Genomic DNA, 18,764 nt, shown 5'->3' on the forward strand with positions numbered 1-18,764 from the left:
AGGCTCTGGCTGTAGAGTGAGACATTATTGTGTTAAAATAACTTTTAGCAGAGCGTGGTTTCGATCCACGGACTTCTGGGTTATGGGCCCAGCACGCCACCACTGCGCCACCCTGCTGCTGCGTGAGCGCGTCTTGCTCGAGGCTCCGGCTGTAGTGTGAGACATTTTGTGTTGAAATAACTTTAGGAGTGCGTGGATTCGATCCCCGGACCTCTGGGTTACGCGCCCAGCATGCCTCCACTGAGCCACTCTGCTGCGAGGGCAGTTCGTCTTGCACAAGGCTCTGGCTGTTGTGTGAGACATTTTGTGTTAAAATAACTTATGCAGAGCGTGGTTTCGATCCACGGACCTCTGGGTTGATGGCCCAGCACGCTTCCACTGCGCCACTCTGCTACGGTGAGAGCGCGTCATGCTCGAGGCTCTGGCTGTAGTATGAGACATTTTGTGTTTAAATAAATTTAGGAGAGCGTGGATTCGATCCACGGACCTCTGGGTTATGGGCCCAGCACGCTTCAACTGCGCCTCTCTGCTGCGAGGGCTGCTCTGCTTTCTCCAGGCTCTGGCTGTAGAGTGAGACATTATTGTGTTAAAATAACTTCAGCTGAGCGTGGTTTCGATCCACGGACCTCTGGTTTATGGGCCCAGCACGCTTCCACTGCGCCATCCTGCTGCTGTGTGAGCGCGACTTCCTCCAGGCTCTGGCTGTATTCTGAGTCATTATTGTGTTAAGAAAAGTTAGCAGACCGCGGTTTCGAACCGCGGACCTCTTGGTAATGGGCCCAGCAAGCGACCACTGCGGCACTCTGCTGCGGTAGCGTCGCGTCTTGCTGCAGGCTCTGGCTGTCGATTGAGACATTATTGTGTTTAAATAACTTTAGCAGAGCGTAGTTTCGATCTACGGACCTCTTGGTTATGGGCCCACAAGCGACCACTGCGGCACTCTGCTGCGAGGTGAGCGCGTCTTTCCCCAGGCTCTGGCTGTAGTGTGAGATATTATTGTGTTAAAACAAATTAGCAGAGCGTGGTTTCGATGCACGGACCTCTGGGTTATGGGCCAACACGCTTCCGCTGCGCCACTCTGCTGCGGTGATTGGGCGTCTTATACCAGGCTCTGGCTGTATTTTGAGACGTTATTGTGTTAAAATAACTTTAGCAGAGCGTGGTTTCGATCCACGGACATCTGGGTTATGGGCCCAGCACGCTTCCACCGCGCCACTCTGCTGCGAGAACGTCGCGTCTTGCTCTAGGCTCTGACTGTAGTGTGAGACATTATTGTGTTTTAAAACCGTTAGTAAAACGGTGTCTCGTAGCCCGGACATCTGGATTATCGCCCCGGCATGCTTCCACTGCGCTACTCTGCTGCGAGGGCAGAGCGTATTGCACCAGGCTCTGGCTGTAGTTTGAGACATTGTGTTGAAATAACTTTAGCAGAGCGTGGTTTCGATCCACGGACCTCTGGTTTATGGGCGCAGCACGCTTCCAAAGCGCCACCCTGCTGCTGTGAGAGCGCGACTTCCTCCAGGCTCTGTCTGTATTATGAGTCATTATTGTGTTAAGAAAACGTTAGCAGACCGCGGTTTCGATCCACGGACCTCTGATTTATGGGCCCACAAGAGAACACTGCGGCACTCTGCTGCGAGAGGAGCGCGTCTTCCTCCAGGCTCTGGCTGTAGTGTGAGATATTATTGTGTTAAAATAAACTTAGCAGAGCGTGGTTTCGATCCACGGACCTCTGGGTTATGGGCCCAGCACGCTTCCACAGCGCCACTCTGCTGCGAGAACACCGCATGTTGATCCAGGCTCTAACTGTAGTGTGAGACATTATTGTGTTTAGAAACGTTAGTAAAACGGGGTCTCGTCCCCCGGACATCTGGATTATTTGTCAGGCATGCTTCCATTGCGCTACTCGGCTGCGAGTGCAGGGCGTCTTGCTCGAGGCTCTGGCTGTAGTGCGAGTCATTTTGTGTTGAAATAACTTTAGCAGAGCATGGTTTCGATCCACGGACCTCTGGGTTATGGGCCCAGCACGCTCCCACTGCGCCACTCTGCTGCTGTGAGAGCGCGTCTTGCTCGAGGCACTGGCTGTAGTGTGAGACATTTTGTGTTGAAATAACTTTAGCAGAGCGTGGATTCGATCCACGGACCTCTGGGTTATGGGCCCAGCAGGCTTCAACTGCGCCACTCTACTGCGAGAGCGGCGCTGATTGCTCCAAGCTCTGGCTGTAGAGTGAGACGTTATTGTGTTAAAATAACTTTTAGCAGAGCGTGGTTTCGATCCACGGACCTCTGGGTCATGGGCCCAGCACGCTTCCACAGCGGCACCCTGCTGCTGTGAGAACGCGACTTCCTCCAGGCTCTGGCTGTATTATGAGTCATTATTGTGTTAAGAAAAGTTTAGCAGACCGCGGTTTCGATCCACGGACCTCTGGGTTATGTGCCCAGCAAGCTTCAACTGCGAGACTCCGCTACGAGAGGTGCGCTGCTTGCTCCAGGCTCTGGCTGTAGAGTGAGACATTATTGTGTTAAAATAACTTTAGCAGAACATTGTTTCGATCCCCGGACCTCTGGGTTACGCGCCCAGCATGCCTCCACTGAGCCACTCTGCTGCGAGGGCAGTTCGTCTTGCACAAGGCTCTGGCTGTTGTGTGAGACATTTTGTGTTGAAATAACTTTAGCAGAGCGTGGTTTCATTCCACGGACCTCTGGGTTATGGGCCCAGCACGCTTCCACTTTGCCCCACTGCTGCGAGAACGTCCAATCTTGCTCCAGGCTCTGACTGTAGTGTGAGACATTATTGTGTTTAAAAACGTTAGTAAAACGGGGTCTCGTCCCCCGGACATCTGGATTATCGGCCCGGCATGTTCCCACTGCGCTACTCTGCTGCGAGGGCAGGGCGTATTGCACCACGCTCCGGCTGTAGTGTGAGACATTATTGTGTTAAAATGCCTCTAGCAGAGCGTGGTTCCGATCCACGGACCTCTGGGTTATGGGCCCAGCACGCTTCAATTGCGCCACTCTGCTGCTGTGAGAGCGCGACTTGCTTGAGGCTCTGGCTGTGGTGTGAGGTATTATTGTGTTTTAAAACCGTTAGTAAAACGGGGTCTTGTAGCCCGGACATCTTGATTATTGGTCCGGGATGCTTCCACTGCGCTACTCTGCTGCGAGGGCAGGGCGTATTGCACCAGGCTCTGGCTGTAGTGTGAGACATTTTGTGTTGAAATAACTTTAGCAGAGCGTGGTTTCGATCCACGGACCTCTGGGTTATGGGCCCAGCACGCTACCACTGTGCCACTCTGCTGCGGTGAGAGGGCGTCCTGCTCGAGGCTCTGGCTGTAGTGTGAGACATTTTGTGTTGAAATAACTTTAGCGGAGCATGGTTTCGACCCACGGACTTCTGGCTTTTCGCCCCATTACGCTTCCACTGCGCCACTCTGCTGCGGTGATTGGGCGTCTTATACCAGGCTCTGGCTGTATTTTGAGACGTTATTGTGTTATGTAAGTTTAGCAGAGCGTGGTTTCATTCCACGGACCTCTGGGTTATGGGCCCAGCACGCTTCCACTGCGCCACTCTGCTGCGAGAACGTCGCATCTTGCTCCAGGCTCTGACTGTAGTGTGAGACATTATTGTGTTTTAGAACCGTTAGTAAAACGGTGTCTCGTAGCCCGGATATCTGGATTATCGGCACGGCATGCTTCCACTGCGCTACCCTGCTGCGAGGGCAGGGCGTATTGCACCAGGCTCTGGCTGTAGTTAGAGACATTGTGTTGAAATAACTTTAGCAGGGCGTGGTTTCGATCCACGGACCTCTGGGTTATGGGCCCAGCACGCTTCCACTGCGCCACTCTGCTGCGAGAACGTCGCGTCTTGCTCCAGGCTCTGACTGTAGTGTGAGACATTATTGTGTTTTAAAACCGTTAGTAAAACGGGGTCTCGTAGCCCGGACATCTGGATTATTGGCCCGGCATGCTTCCACTGCGCTACTCTGCCGCGAGGGCAGGAGGTATTGCACCAGGCTCTGGCTGTAGTGTGAGACATTATTGTGTTAAAAAATTTTTAGCAGAGCGTGGTTTCGATCCACGGACCTCTGGGTTATGGGCCCTGCACGCTACCACTGTGCCACTCTGCTGCGGTGAGAGGGCGTCCTGCTCGAGACTCTGGCTGTAGTGTGAGACATTTTGTGTCGAAATAACTTTAGCGGAGCATGGTTTCGACCCACGGACTTCTGGCTTTTCGCCCCAGCACGCTTCCACTGCGCCACTCTGCTGCGGTGATTGGGCGTATTACACCAGGCTATGGCTGTAGTTTGAGACATTGTGTTGAAATAACTTGAGCAGAGCGTGGATTCGATCCACGGTCCTCTGGGTTATGGGCCCAGCACGCTTCAACTGCGCCACTCTGCTGCGAGAACACCGCATGTTGATCCAGGCTCTGGCTGTAGAGTGAGACATTTTTGTATTAAAATACCTTTAGCAGAGCGTGGTTTCGATCCACGGACCTCTGGGTTATGGGCCCAGCACGCTTCAACTGCGCCACTCTGCTGCGAGAGCGGCGCTGCTTGCTCCAGGCTCTGGCTGTAGAGTGAGACATTATTGTGTTAAAATAAATTTAGCAGAGCGTGGTTTCGATCCACGGACATCTGGGTTATGGGCCCAGCACGCTTCCACTGCGCCACTTTGCTGCGGTGAGAGCGCGTCTTGCTCGAGGCTCGGGCTGTAGTGTGAGACAAATTGTGTTGAAATAACTTTAGCAGAGCGTGGATTCGATCCACGGACCTCTGGGTTATGGGCCCAGCACGGTTCCACTGCGCGACCCTGCTGCTGTGAGAGCGCGACTTCCTCCACGTTCTGGCTGTATAATGAGTCATTATTGTGTTATGAAAACGTTAGCAGACCGCGGTTTCGATCCACGGACCTCTGATTTATGGGCCCACAAGAGAACACTGCGGCACTGTGCTGCGAGGGGAGCGCGTCTTCCTCCAGGCTCTGGCTGTAGTGTGAGATATTATTGTGTTAAAATAAACTTAGCAGAGCGTGGTTATGATCCACGGAACTCTGGGTTATGGGCCCAGCACGGTTCAACTGCGCCACTCTGCTGCGAGAACACCGCATCTTGATCCAGGCTCTGACTGTAGTGTGAGACATTATTGTGTTTAAAAACGTTAGTAAAAGGGGGTCTCGTCCCCCGGACATCTGGATTATTTGTCAGGCATGCTTCCACTGCGCTACTCGGCTGCGAGTGCAGGGCGTCTTGCTCGAGGCTCTGGCTGTAGTGCGAGATATTTTGTGTTGAAATAACTTTAGCAGATCGTGGTTTCGTTCCAAGGACCTCTGGGTTATGGGCCCAGCACGTTTCCACTGCCCCACTCTGCTGCGGTGAGAGCGCGTCTTGCTCGAGGCTCGGGCTCTAGTGTGAGACAATTTGTGTTGAAATAACTTCAGCAGAGCGTGGACTCAATCCACGGACCTCTGGGTTATGGGCCCAGCACGCTTCCACTGCGCGACCCTGCTGCTGTGAGAACGCGACTTCCTCCAGGCTCTGGCTGTATTATGAGTCATTATTGTGTTAAGAAAACGTTAGCAGACCGCGGTTTCGATCGACGGACCTGTGAGTTATGGGCCCACAAGCGACCACTGCGGCACTCTGCTGCGAGGGGAGCGCGTCTTTCCCCAGGCTCTGGCTGTAGTGCGAAATATTATTGTGTTAAAATAAACTTAGCAGAGCGTGGTTTCGATCCACGGACCTCTGGGTTATGGGCCCAGCACGCTCCCACTGCGCCACTTTGCTGCGAGAACGTCGCATCTTGCTCCAGGCTATGACTGTAGTGTGAGACATTATTTTGTTTAAAAACGTTAGTAAAACGGGGTCCCGTCCCCCGGACATCTGGATAATCGGCCCGGGATGTTTCCACTGCGCTAATCTGCTGCGAGGGGGAGGGCGTATTGCACCAGTCTCTGGCTGTAGTGTGAGACATTATTGTGTTAAAATAACTTTAGCAGAGCGTGGTTTCGATCCACGGACCTCTGGGTTATGGGCCCAGCACGCTTCCACTGCGCCACTCTGCTGCTGTGAGAGCGCGACTAGCTCGAGGCTCTGGCTGTGGTGTGAGATATTTTGTGTTGAAATAACTTTAGCAGAGCGTGGTTTCGATCCACGGATCTCTGGATTATGGGCCCAGCACGCTTCCACTGCGCCACTCTGCTGCGAGAACGTTGCGTCTTGCTCCAGGCTCTGACTGTAGTGTGAGACATTATTGTGTTTTAAAACCGTTAGTAAAACGGGGTCTCGGAGCCCGGACATCTGGATTATTGGCCCGGCATGCTTCCACTGCGCTACTCTGCTGCGAGGGCAGGGCGTATTGCACCAGGCTCTGGCTGTAGTGTGAGACATTATTGTGTTAAAATAACTTCAGCAGAGCGTGGTCTCGATCCACGGACCTCTGGGTTATGGGCCCAGCACGCTTCAACTGCGCCACTCTGCTGCGAGAACTGCGCTGCTTGCTCCAGGCTCTGGCTGTAGTGTGAGACATTTTGTGTTAAAATAACTTTGGCAGAGCGTGGATTCCATCCACGGACCTGTGGGTTATGGGCCCAGCACGCTTCAACTGCGCCACTCTGCTGCGAGAGCTGCACTGCTTGCTCCAGGCTCTGCCTGTAGAGTGAGACATTATTGTGTTAAAATAACTTATGCAGAGCGTGGTTTCGATCCACGCACCTCTGGGTTGTTGGCCCAGCACGCTTCCACTGCGCCACTCTGCTGCGGTGAGAGGGCGTCTTGCTCGAGGCTCTGTCTGTAGTGTGAGACATTTTGTGTTTAAATAAATTTAGCAAGCGTGTATTCGATCCACGGACCTCTGGGTTATGGGCCCAGCACGCTTCAACTGCGCCTCTCTGCTGCGAGGGCTGCGCTGCTTTCTCCAGACTCTGGCTGTAGAGTGAGACATTATTGTGTTAAAATAACTTCAGCTGAGCGTGGTTTCGATCCACGGACCTCTGGTTTATGGGCCAAGCACGCTTCCACTGCGCCATCCTGCTGCTGTGTGAACGCGACTTCCTCCAGGCTCTGGCTGTATTCTGAGTCATTATTGTGTTAAGAAAAGTTAGCAGACCGCGGTTTCGATCCACGGACCTCTTGGTAATGGGCCCAGCACGTTTCCACTGCCCCACTTTGCTGCGGTGGGAGCGCGTCTTGCTCGAGCTGTAGTGTGAGACAATTTGTGTTGAAATAACTTTAGCAGAGCGTGGATTCGATCCACGGACCTCTGGGTTATGGGCCCACACGCTTCCGCTGCGCCACGCTGCTGCGAGAGCGTCGGATCTTGCTCCAGGCTCTGACTGTAGTGTGAGACATCATTGTGTTTAAAAACGTTAGTAAAACGGGGTCTCGTCCCCCGGACATCTGGCTTATCGGCCCGGGATGTTTCCACTGCGCTAATCTGCTGCGAGGGGAAGGGCGTATTGCACCAGGCTCTGGCTGTGGTGTGAGACATTATTGTGTTAAAATAACTTTAGCAGAGCGTGGTTTCGATCCACGGACCTCTGGGTTATGGGCCCAGCACGCTTCCACTGCGCCACTCTGCTGTTGTGAGAGCGCAACTTTCTCGAGGCTCTGGCTGTGGTGTGAGACAATTTGTGTTGAAATAACTTTAGCAGAGCGTGGTTTCGATCCACGGACCTCTGGGTTATGGGCCCAGCACGCTCCCACTGCGCCACTCTGCTGCGGTGAGAGGGCGTCCTGCTCGAGGCTCTGACTGTAGTGTGAGACATTATTGTGTTTTAGAACCGTTAGTAAAACGGTGTCTCGTAGCCCGGACATCTGGATTATCGGCCCGGCATGCTTCCACTGCGCTACTCTGCTGCGAGGGCAGGGCGTATTGCACCAGGCTCTGGCTGTAGTTTGAGACATTGTGTTGAAATAACTTGAGCAGAGCGTGGATTCGATCCACGGACCTCTGGGTTATGGGCCCAGCACGCTTCAACTGCGCCACTCTGCTGCGAGAACACCGCATGTTGATCCAGGCTCTGACTGTAGTGTGAGACATTATTGTGTTTAAAAACGTTAGTAAAACGGGGTCTCGTCCCCCGGACATCTGGATTATTTGTCAGGCATGCTCCCAATGCGCCACTCGGCTGCGAGTGCAGGTCGTCTTGCTCGAGGCTCTAGCTGTAGTGCGAGAAATTTTATGTTGAAATAACTTTAGCAGAGCGTGGATTCGATCCACGGACCTCTGGGTTAAGGGCCCAGCACGCTCCCACTGCGCCACTTTGCTGCGAGAACGTCGCATCTTGCTCCAGGCTATGACTGTAGTGTGAGACATTATTGTGTTTAAATAAAACGGGGTCTCTTCCCCCGGACATCTGGATTATCGGCCCGGGATATTTCCACTGCGCTAATCTGCTGCGAGGGGAAGGGCGTATTGAACCAGGCTCTGGCCGTAGTGTGAGACATTATTGTGTTAAAATAACTTCAGCAGAGCGTGGTTTCGATCCACGGACCTCTGGGTTATGGGCCCAGCACGCTTCCACTGCCCCACTCTGCTGCTGTAAGAGCGCGACTTGCTCGAGGCTCTGGCTGTGGTTTGAGACATTTTGTGTTGAAATAATTTTAGCAGAGCGTGGTTTCGATCCACGGACCTCTGGGTTATGGGCCCAGCACGCTACCTCTGTGCCACTCTGCTGCGGTGAGAGGGCGTCCTGCTCGAGGCTCTGGCTGTAGTGTGAGACATTTTGAGTTGAAATAACTTTAGCGGAGCATGGTTTCGACCGACGGACTTCTGGCTCTTCGCCCCAGCACGCTTCCACTGCGCCACTCTGCTGCGGTGATTGGGCGTCTTATACCAGGCTCTGGCTGTAGTATGAGACATTATTGTGTTTTAGAACCGTTAGTAAAACGGTGTCTCGTAGCCCGGACATCTGGATTATCGGCCCGGCATGCTTCCACTGCGCCACTCTGCTGCTAGGGCAAGGCGTATTGCACCAGGCTCTGGCTGTAGAGTGAGACATTTTTGTATTAAAATACCTTTAGCAGAGCGTGGTTTCAATCCACGGACCTCTGGGTTATGGGCCCAGCACGCTTCCAATGCGCCACCATGTTGCTGTGAGAGCGCGACTTCCTCCAGGCTCTGGCTGTATTATGAGTCATTATTGTGTTAAGAAAAAGATTGCAGACCGCGGTTTCGATCCACGGACCTCTGATTTATGGGCCCACAAGAGAACACTGCGGCACTCTGCTGCGAGGGGAGCGAGTCTTCCTCCAGGCTCTGGCTGTAGTGTGAGATATTATTGTGTTAAAATAAACTTAGCAGAGCGTGGTTTCGATCCACGGACCTCCGGGTTATGGGCCCAGCACGCTTCCACTGCGCCACTCTGCTGCGAGAACACCGCATGTTGATCCAGGCTCTCACTGTAGAGTGAGACATTATTGTGTTTAAAAACGTTACTAAAACGGGGTCTCGTCCCCCGGACATCTGGATTACTTGTCAGGCATGCTTCCACTGCGCTACTCGGCTGCGAGTGCAGGGCGTCTTGCTCGAGGCTCTGGCTGTAGTGCGAGTCTTTTTGTGTTGAAATAACTTTAGCAGAGCGTGGTTTCGATCCACGGACCTCTGGGTTATGGGCCCAGCACGCTCCCACTGCGCCACTCTGCTGCTGTGAGAGCGCGTCTTGCTCGAGGCACTGGCTGTAGTGAGACATTTTGTGTTGAAATAACTTTAGCAGAGCGTGGATTCGACCCACGGACCTCTGGGTTATGGGCCCAGCAGGCTTCAACTGCGCCACTCTGCTGCGAGAGCGGCGCTGCTTGCTCCAGGCTCTGGCTGTAGAGTGAGACATTATTGTGTTAAAATAAATTTAGCAGAGCGTGGTTTCGATCCACGGACATCTGGGTTATGGGCCCAGCACGCTTCCACTGCGCCACTCTGCTGCTGTGAGAGCGCGACTTGCTCGAGGCTCTGGCTGTGGTGTGAGACATTTTGTGTTGAAATAACTTTAGCAGAGCGTGGTTTCGATCCACGGATCTCTGGGTTATGGGCCCAGCACGCTTCCACTGCGCCACTCCGCTGCGAGAACGTCGCGTCTTGCTCCAGGCTCTGACTGTAGTGTGAGACATTATTGTGTTTTAAAACCGTTAGTAAAACGGGGTCTCGCAGCCCGGACATCTGGATTATTGGCCCGGCATGCTTCCACTGCGCTACTCTGCTGCGAGGGCAGGGCGTATTGCACCAGGCTCTGGCTGTAGTGTGAGACATTATTGTGTTGAACTAACTTTAGCAGAGCGTGGTTTCGATCCACGGACCTCTGGGTTATGGACCCACACGCTTCCGCTGCGCCACTCTGCTGCGAGAACATCGCATCTTGCTCCAGGCTCTGACTGTAGTGTGAGACATTATTGTGTTTAAAAACGTTAGTAAAACGGGGTCTCGTCCCCCGGACATCTGGATTATTGGACAGGCATGCTTCCACTGCGCTACTCGGCTGCGAGTGCAGGGCATCTTGCTCGAGGCTCTGGCTGTAGTGCGAGACATTTTGTGTTGAAATAAATTTAGCAGAGCGTGGTTTCGAACCACGGACCTCTGCGTTATGGGCCCAGCACGTTTCCACTGCCCCACTTTGCTGCGGTGAGAGCGCGTCTTGCTCGAGGCTCGGGCTGTAGTGTGAGACAATTTGTGTTGAAATAACTTTAGCAGAGCGTGGATTCGATCCACGGACCTCTGGGTTATGGGCCCAGCACGGTTCCACTGCGCGACCTTGCTGCTGTGAGAACGCGACGTCCTCCAGGCTCTGGCTGTATTATGAGTCATTGTTGTGTTAAGAAAACGTTAGCAGACCGCGGTTTCGATCCACGGACCTCTGAGTTATGGGCCCACAAGCGACCACTGCGGCACTTTGCTGAGAGGGGAGCGCGTCTTTCCCCAGGCTCTGGCTGTAGTGTGAGATATTATTGTGTTAAAATAAACTTAGCAGAGCGTGGTTTCGATCTACGGACCTCTGGGTTATGGGCCCACACGCTTCCGCTGCGCCACTCTGCTGCGAGAGCATCGCATCTTGCTCCAGGCTCTGACTGTAGTGTGAGACATTATTGTGTTTAAAAACGTTAGTAAAACGGGGTCTCGTCCCCCGGACATCTGGCTTATCGGCCCGGGATGTTTCCACTGCGCTAATCTGCTGCGAGGGGAAGGGCGTATTGCACCAGGCTCTGGCTGTGGTGTGAGACATTATTGTGTTAAAATAACATTAGCAGAGCGTGGTTTCGATCCACGGACCTCTGGGTTATGGGCCCAGCACGCTTCCACGGCGCCACTCTGCTGCTGTGAGAGCGCGACTTGCTCGAGGCTCTGGCTGTAGTGTGAGACAATTTGTGTTGAAATAACTTTAGCAGAGCGTGGTTTCGATCCACGGACCTCTGGGTTATGGGCCCAGCACGCTTCCACTGCGCCACTCTGCTGCGAGAACGTCGCGTCTTGCTCCAGGCTCTGACTGTAGTGTGAGACATTGTTGTGTTTTAAAACCGTTAGTAAAACGGGGTCTCGTAGCCCGGACATCTGGATTATTGGCCCGGCATGCTTCCACTGCGCTACTCTGCTGCGAGGGCAGGGCGTATTGCACCAGGCTCTGGCTGTAGTGTGAGACATTATTGTGTTAAAATAACTTTAGCAGAGCGTGGTTTCGATCCACGGACCTCTCGGTTATGAGCCCAGCACGCTCCCACTGCGCCACTCTGCTGCGGTGAGAGGGCGTCTTGCTGGAGGCTCTGGCTGGAGTGTGAGACATTTTGTGTTGAAACAATTTAGCAGAACGTGGTTTCGATCCACGGACCTCTGGGTTATGGGCCCAGCACGCTACCACTGTGCCACTCTGCTGCAGTGAGAGGGCGTCCTGCTCGAGGCTCTGGCTGTAGTGTGAGACATTTTGTGTTGAAACAACTTGAGCAGAGCGTGGATTCGATCCACGGACCTCTGGGTTATGGGCCCAGCACGCTTCAACTGCGCCACTCTGCTGCGAGAACACCGCATGTTGATCCAGGCTCTGACTGTAGTGTGAGACATTATTGTGTTTAAAAACGTTAGTAAAACGGGGTCTCGTCCCCCGGACATCTGGATTATTTGTCAGGCATGCTTCCACTGCGCTACTCGGCTGCGAGTGCAAGTCGTCTTGCTCGAGGCTCTGGCTGTAGTGCGAGAAATTTTGTGTTGAAATAACTTTAGCAGAGTGTGGTTTCGATCCACGGAACTCTGGGTTATGGGCCCAGCACGTTTCCACTGCCCCACTCTGCTGCGGTGAAAGCGCGTCTTGCTCGAGGCTCGGGCTGTAGTGTGGGACAATTTGTGTTGAAATAACTTTAGCAGAGCGTGGATTCGATCCACGGACCTCTGGGTTATGGGCCCAGCACGCTTCCACTGCGCGACCCTGCTGCTGTGAGAACGCGACTTCTTCCAGGCTCTGGCTGTATTATGAGTCATTATTGTGTTAAGATAACGTTAGCAGACCGCGGTTTCGATCAATGGTCCTCTGAGTTATGGGCCCACAAGCGACCACTGCGGCACTCTGCTGCGAGGAGGGCGCGTCTTACCCCAGGATCTGGCTGTAGTGTGAGACATTATTGTGTTTAAATAAAACGGGGTCTCGTCCCCCGTACGTCTGGATTATCGGCCCGGGATGTTTCCACTGCGCTAATCTGCTGCGAGGGGAAGGGCGTATTGCACCAGGCTCTGGCTGTAGTGTGAGACATTATTGTGTTAAAATAACTTCAGCAGAGCGTGGTTTCGATCCACGGACCTCTGGGTTATGGGCCCAGCACGCTTCCACTGCGCCACTCTGCTGCTGTGAGAGCGCGACTTGCTCGAGGCTCTGGCTGTGGTGTGAGACATTTTGTGTTGAAATAACTTTAGCAGAGCGTGGTTTCGATCCACGGATCTCTGGGTTATGGGCCCAGCACGCTTCCACTGCGCCACTCTGCTGCGAGAACGTCGCGTCTTGCTCCAGGCTCTGACTGTAGTGTGAGACATTATTGTGTTTTAAAAACCGTTAGTAAAACGGGGTCTCGTAGCCCGGACATCCGGATTATCGCCCCGGCATGTTTCCACTGCGCTACTCTGCTGCGAGGGCAGGGCGTATTGCACCAGGCTCTGTCTGTTGTGTGTGACATTATTGTGTCAAAATAACATTAGCAGAGCGTGGTATCGATCCACGGACCTCTGTGTTATGGGCCCAGCACGCTCCCACTGCGCCACTTTGCTGCGAGAACGTCGCATCTTGCTCCAGGCTATGACTGTAGTGTGAGACATTATTGTGTTTAAAAACGTTAGTAATACGGGGTCTCGTCCCACGGACATCTGGATTATCGGCCCGCGATGTTTCCACTGCGCTAATCTGCTGCGAGGGGAAGGGCGTATTGCACCAGGCTCTGGCTGTAGTGTGAGACATTATTGTGTTAAAATAACTTTAGCAGAGCGTGGTTTCGATCCACGGACCTCTGGGTTACGGGCCCAGCACGCTTCCACTGCGCCAATCTGCTGCTGTGAGAGCGCGACTTGCTCGAGGCTCTGGCTGTGGTGTGAGACATTTTGTGTTGAAATAACTTTAGCAGAGCGCGGTTTCGATCCACGGACATCTGGGTTATTGACCCAGCACGCATCCACTGCGCCACTATGCTGCGTTGAGAATGCGTCTTGCTCGAGGCTCTGGCCGTAGAGTGAGACATTTTGTGATGAAATAACTTTAGCAGAGCGTGGTTTCATTCCACGGACCTCTGGGTTGTGGGCCCAGCACGCTTCCACTGCGCCACTCTGCTGCGAGAACGTCGCATCTTGCTCCAGGCTCTGACTGTAGTGTGAGACATTATTGTGTTTAAAAACGTTAGTAAAACGGGGTCTCTTCCCCCGGACATCCGGATTATCGCCCCGGCATGTTTCCACTGCGCTACTCTGCTGCGAGGGGAGGGCGTATAGCACCAGGCTCTGTCTGTAGTGTGTGACATTATTGTGTCAAAATAACATTAGCAGAGCGTGGTATCGATCCACGGACCTCTGGGTTACGGGCCCAGCACGCTTCCACTGCGCCAATCTGCTGCTGTGAGAGCGCGACCTGCTCGAGGCTCTGGCTGTGGTGTGAGACATTTGGTGTTGAAATAACTTTAGAAGAGCGTGGTTTCGATCCACGGACCTCTGGGTTATGGGCCCAGGACTCTACCACTGTGCCACTCTGCTGCGGTGAGAGGGCGTCCTGCTCGAGGCTCTGGCTGTAGTGTGAGACATTTTGTGTTGAAATAACTTTAGCGGAGCATGGTTTCGACCCACGGACTTCTGGCTTTTCGCCCCAGCACGCTTCCACCGCGCCACTCTGCTGCGGTGATTGGGCGTCTTATACCAGGCTCTGGCTGTAGTTTGAGACGTTATTGTGTTATGTAACTTTAGCAGAGCGTGGTTTCATTCCACGGACCTCTGGGATATGGGCCCAGCCCGCTTCCACTGCGCCACTCTGCTGCGAGAACGTCGCATCTTGCTTCAGGCTCTGAATGTAGTGTGAGACATTATTGTGTTTAAAAACGTTAGTAAAACGGGGTCTCGTCCCCTGGACATCTGGATTATTGGCCCGGCATGCTTCCACTGCGCTACTCTGCTGCGAGGGCAGGGAGTATTGCACCAGGCTCTGGCTGTAGTGTGAGACATTATTGTGTTAAAATAAATTTAGCAGAGCGTGGTTTCGATCCACGGACCTCTGGGTTATGGGCCCAGCACGCTCCCACTGCGCCACTCTGCTGCGGCGAGATGGCGTCTTGCTCGAGGCTCTGGCTGTAGTGTGAGACATTTTGTGTTGAAACAACTTTAGCAGAGCGTGGTTTCGATCCACGGACCTCTGGGTTATGGGCCCAGCACGCTTCCACTGCGCCACTCTGCTGCGAGAACACCGCATGTTGATCCAGGCTCTCACTGTAGTGTGAGACATTATTGTGTTTAAAAACGTTAGTAAAACGGGGTCTCGTCTCCCGGACATCTGGATTACTTGTCAGGAATGCTTCCACTGCGCTACTCGGCTGCGAGTGCAGGGCGTCTTGCTCGAAGCTCTGGCTGTAGTGCGAGTCATTTTGTGTTGAAATAACTTTAGCAGAGCGTGGTTTCATTCCACGGACCTCTGGGTTATGGGCCCAGCACGCTCCCACTGCGCCACTCTGCTGCTGTGAGAGCGCGTCTTGCTCGAGGCACTGGCTGTAGTGTGAGACATTTTGTGTTGAAATAACTTTAGGAGAGCGTGGATTCGATCCATGGACCTCGGGGTTATATGCCCAGCAGGCTTCAACTGCGCCACTCTGCTGCGAGAGCGGCGCTGCTTGCTCCAGGCTCTGGCTCTAGAGTGAGACATTACTGTGTTAAAATAACGTTAGCAGAGCGTGGTTTCGATCCACGGCTTTCTGGGTTATGGGCCCAGCACGCTTCCACTGCGCAACCCTGCTGCTATAAGAGCGCGTCTTGCTAGCTGCTCTGGCTGTGTTGTGAGACATTTTGTGTTGAAGTAAATTTAGCAGAGCGTGGTTTCGATCCACGGACCTCTGGGTTATGGGCCCAGCACGCTCCCACTGCGCCACAATGCTGCTGCGAGAGCGCGTCTTGCTCGAGGCTCTGGCTGTAGTGTGAGACATTTTGTGTTGAAATAACTTTAGCAGAGCGTAGATTCGATCCACGGACCTCTGGGTTATGGGCCCAGCACGCTTCAACAGCACCATCCTGCTGAGAGAACGTCGCGGCTTGCTCCAGGATCTGACTGTAGTGTGAGAAATTATTGTGTTTTAAAAACGTTAGGAAAACGGGGTCTCGTAGCCCGAACATCTGGATTATTGGCCCGGCATGCTTCCACTGCGCTACTCTGCTGCGAGGGCAGGGCGTATTGCACCAGGCTCTGGCTGTAGTGTGAGATATTATTGTGTTAAAATAACCTTAGCAGAGCGTCGTTTCGATCCACGGACCTCTGGGTTATGGGCCCAGCACGTTTCCACTGCCCCAATCGGCTGCGTTGAGAGCGAGTCTTGCTCGAGGCTCGGGCTGTAGTGTGAGACAATTTGTGTTGAAATAACTTTAGCAGAGCGTGGATTCGATCCACGGACCTCTGAGTTATGGGCCCAGCACGCTTCCACTTTGCCCCACTGCTGCGAGAACGTCCAATCTTGCTCCAGGCTCTGACTGTAGTGTGAGACATTATTGTGTTTAAAAACGTTAGTAAAACGGGGTCTCGTCCCCCGGACATCTTGATTATCGGCCCGGCATGTTCCCACTGCGCTACTCTGCTGCGAGGGCAGGGCGTATTGCACCACGCTCCGGCTGTAGTGTGAGACATTATTGTGTTAAAATACCTCTAGCAGAGCGTGGTTCCGATCCACGGACCTCTGGGTTATGGGCCCAGCACGCTTCAATTGCGCCACTCTGCTGCTGTGAGAGCGCGACTTGCTTGAGGCTCTGGCTGTGGTGTGAGGTATTATTGTGTTTTAAAACCGTTAGTAAAACGGGGTCTTGTAGCCCGGACATCTTGATTATTGGTCCGGCATGCTTCCACTGCGCTACTCTGCTGCGAGGGCAGGGCGTATTGCACCAGGCTCTGGCTGTAGTGTGAGACATTATTGTGTTAAAATTTTTTTAGCAGAGCGTGGTTTCGATCCACGGACCTCTGGGTTATGGGCCCTGCACGCTACCACTGTGCCACTCTGCTGCGGTGAGAGGGCGTCCTGCTCGAGACTCTGGCTGTAGTGTGAGACATTTTGTGTCGAAATAACTTTAGCGGAGCATGGTTTCGACCCACGGACTTCTGGCTTTTCGCCCCAGCACGCTTCCACTGCGCCACTCTGCTGCGGTGATTGGGCGTATTACACCAGGCTATGGCTGTAGTTTGAGACATTGTGTTGAAATAACTTGAGCAGAGCGTGGATTCGATCCACGGACCTCTGGGTTATGGGCCCAGCACGCTTCAACTGCGCCACTCTGCTGCGAGCGTGCGCTGCTTGCTCCAGGCTCTGGCTGTAGAGTGAGACATTATTGTGTTAAAATAAATTTAGCAGAGCGTGGTTTCGATCCACGGACATCTGGGTTATGGGCCCAGCACGCTTCCACTGCGCCACTTTGCTGCGGTGAGAGCGCGTCTTGCTCGAGGCTCGGGCTGTAGTGTGAGACAATTTGTGTTGAAATAACTTTAGCAGAGCGTGGATTCGATCCACGGACCTCTGGGTTATGGGCCCAGCACGTTTCCACTGCCCCACTCTGCTGCGGTGAGAGCGCGTCTTGCTCGAGGCTCGGGCTCTAGTGTGAGACAATTTGTGTTGAAATAACTTTAGCAGAGCGTGGACTCAATCCACGGACCTCTGGGTTATGGGCCCAGCACGCTTCCACTGCGCGACCCTGCTGCTGTGAGAACGCGACTTCCTCCAGGCTCTGGCTGTATTATGAGTCATTATTGTGTTAAGAAAACGTTAGCAGACCGCGGTTTCGATCGACGGACCTGTGAGTTATGGGCCCACAAGCGACCACTGCGGCACTCTGCTGCGAGGGGAGCGCGTCTTTCCCCAGGCTCTGGCTGTAGTGTGAAATATTATTGTGTTAAAATAAACTTAGCAGAGCGTGGTTTCGATCCACGGACCTCTGGGTTATGGGCCCAGCACGCTCCCACTGCGCCACTTTGCTGCGAGAACGTCGCATCTTGCTCCAGGCTATGACTGTAGTGTGAGACATTATTTTGTTTAAAAACGTTAGTAAAACGGGGTCTCGTCCCCCGGACATCTGGATAATCGGCCCGGGATGTTTCCACTGCGCTAATCTGCTGCGAGGGGGAGGGCGTATTGCACCAGTCTCTGGCTGTAGTGTGAGACATTATTGTGTTAAAATAACTTTAGCAGAGCGTGGTTTCGATCCACGGACCTCTGGGTTATGGGCCCAGCACGCTTCCACTGCGCCACTCTGCTGCTGTGAGAGCGCGACTAGCTCGAGGCTCTGGCTGTGGTGTGAGATATTTTGTGTTGAAATAACTTTAGCAGAGCGTGGTTTCGATCCACGGATCTCTGGATTATGGGCCCAGCACGCTTCCACTGCGCCACTCTGCTGCGAGAACGTTGCGTCTTGCTCCAGGCTCTGACTGTAGTGTGAGACATTATTGTGTTTTAAAACCGTTAGTAAAACGGGGTCTCGTAGCCCGGACATCTGGATTATTGGCCCGGCATGCTTCCACTGCGCTACTCTGCTGCGAGGGCAGGGCGTATTGCACCAGGCTCTGGCTGTAGTGTGAGACATTATTGTGTTAAAATAAATTCAGCAGAGCGTGGTCTCGATCCACGGACCTCTGGGTTATGGGCCCAGCACGCTTCAACTGCGCCACTCTGCTGCGAGAACTGCGCTGCTTGCTCCAGGCTCTGGCTGTAGTGTGAGACATTTTGTGTTAAAATAACTTTGGCAGAGCGTGGATTCGATCCACGGACCTGTGGGTTATGGGCCCAGCACGCTTCAACTGCGCCACTCTGCTGCGAGAGCTGCACTGCTTGCTCCAGGCTCTGCCTGTAGAGTGAGACATTATTGTGTTAAAATAACTTATGCAGAGCGTGGTTTCGATCCACGCACCTCTGGGTTGTTGGCCCAGCACGCTTCCACTGCGCCACTCTGCTGCGGTGAGAGGGCGTCTTGCTCGAGGCTCTGTCTGTAGTGTGAGACATTTTGTGTTTAAATAAATTTAGCAAGCGTGTATTCGATCCACGGACCTCTGGGTTATGGGCCCAGCACGCTTCAACTGCGCCTCTCTGC

General features: G+C 53.5%; 1 non-coding gene across 1 annotated transcript; it reads right to left on the reverse strand.

Annotated features, from left to right (window-relative positions):
* Window positions 1-321: 321 nt before the first annotated feature.
* On the reverse strand, window positions 322-393 carry TRNAD-AUC (transfer RNA aspartic acid (anticodon AUC)). The gene has a single exon. It is a non-coding gene; the product is annotated as a tRNA-Asp (tRNA).
* Window positions 394-18,764: the final 18,371 nt, after the last annotated feature.

The sequence above is a fragment of the Anabrus simplex genome, chromosome 8, assembly GCF_040414725.1.
Source record: "Anabrus simplex isolate iqAnaSimp1 chromosome 8, ASM4041472v1, whole genome shotgun sequence".
Classification (NCBI taxonomy): domain Eukaryota; kingdom Metazoa; phylum Arthropoda; class Insecta; order Orthoptera; family Tettigoniidae; genus Anabrus; species Anabrus simplex.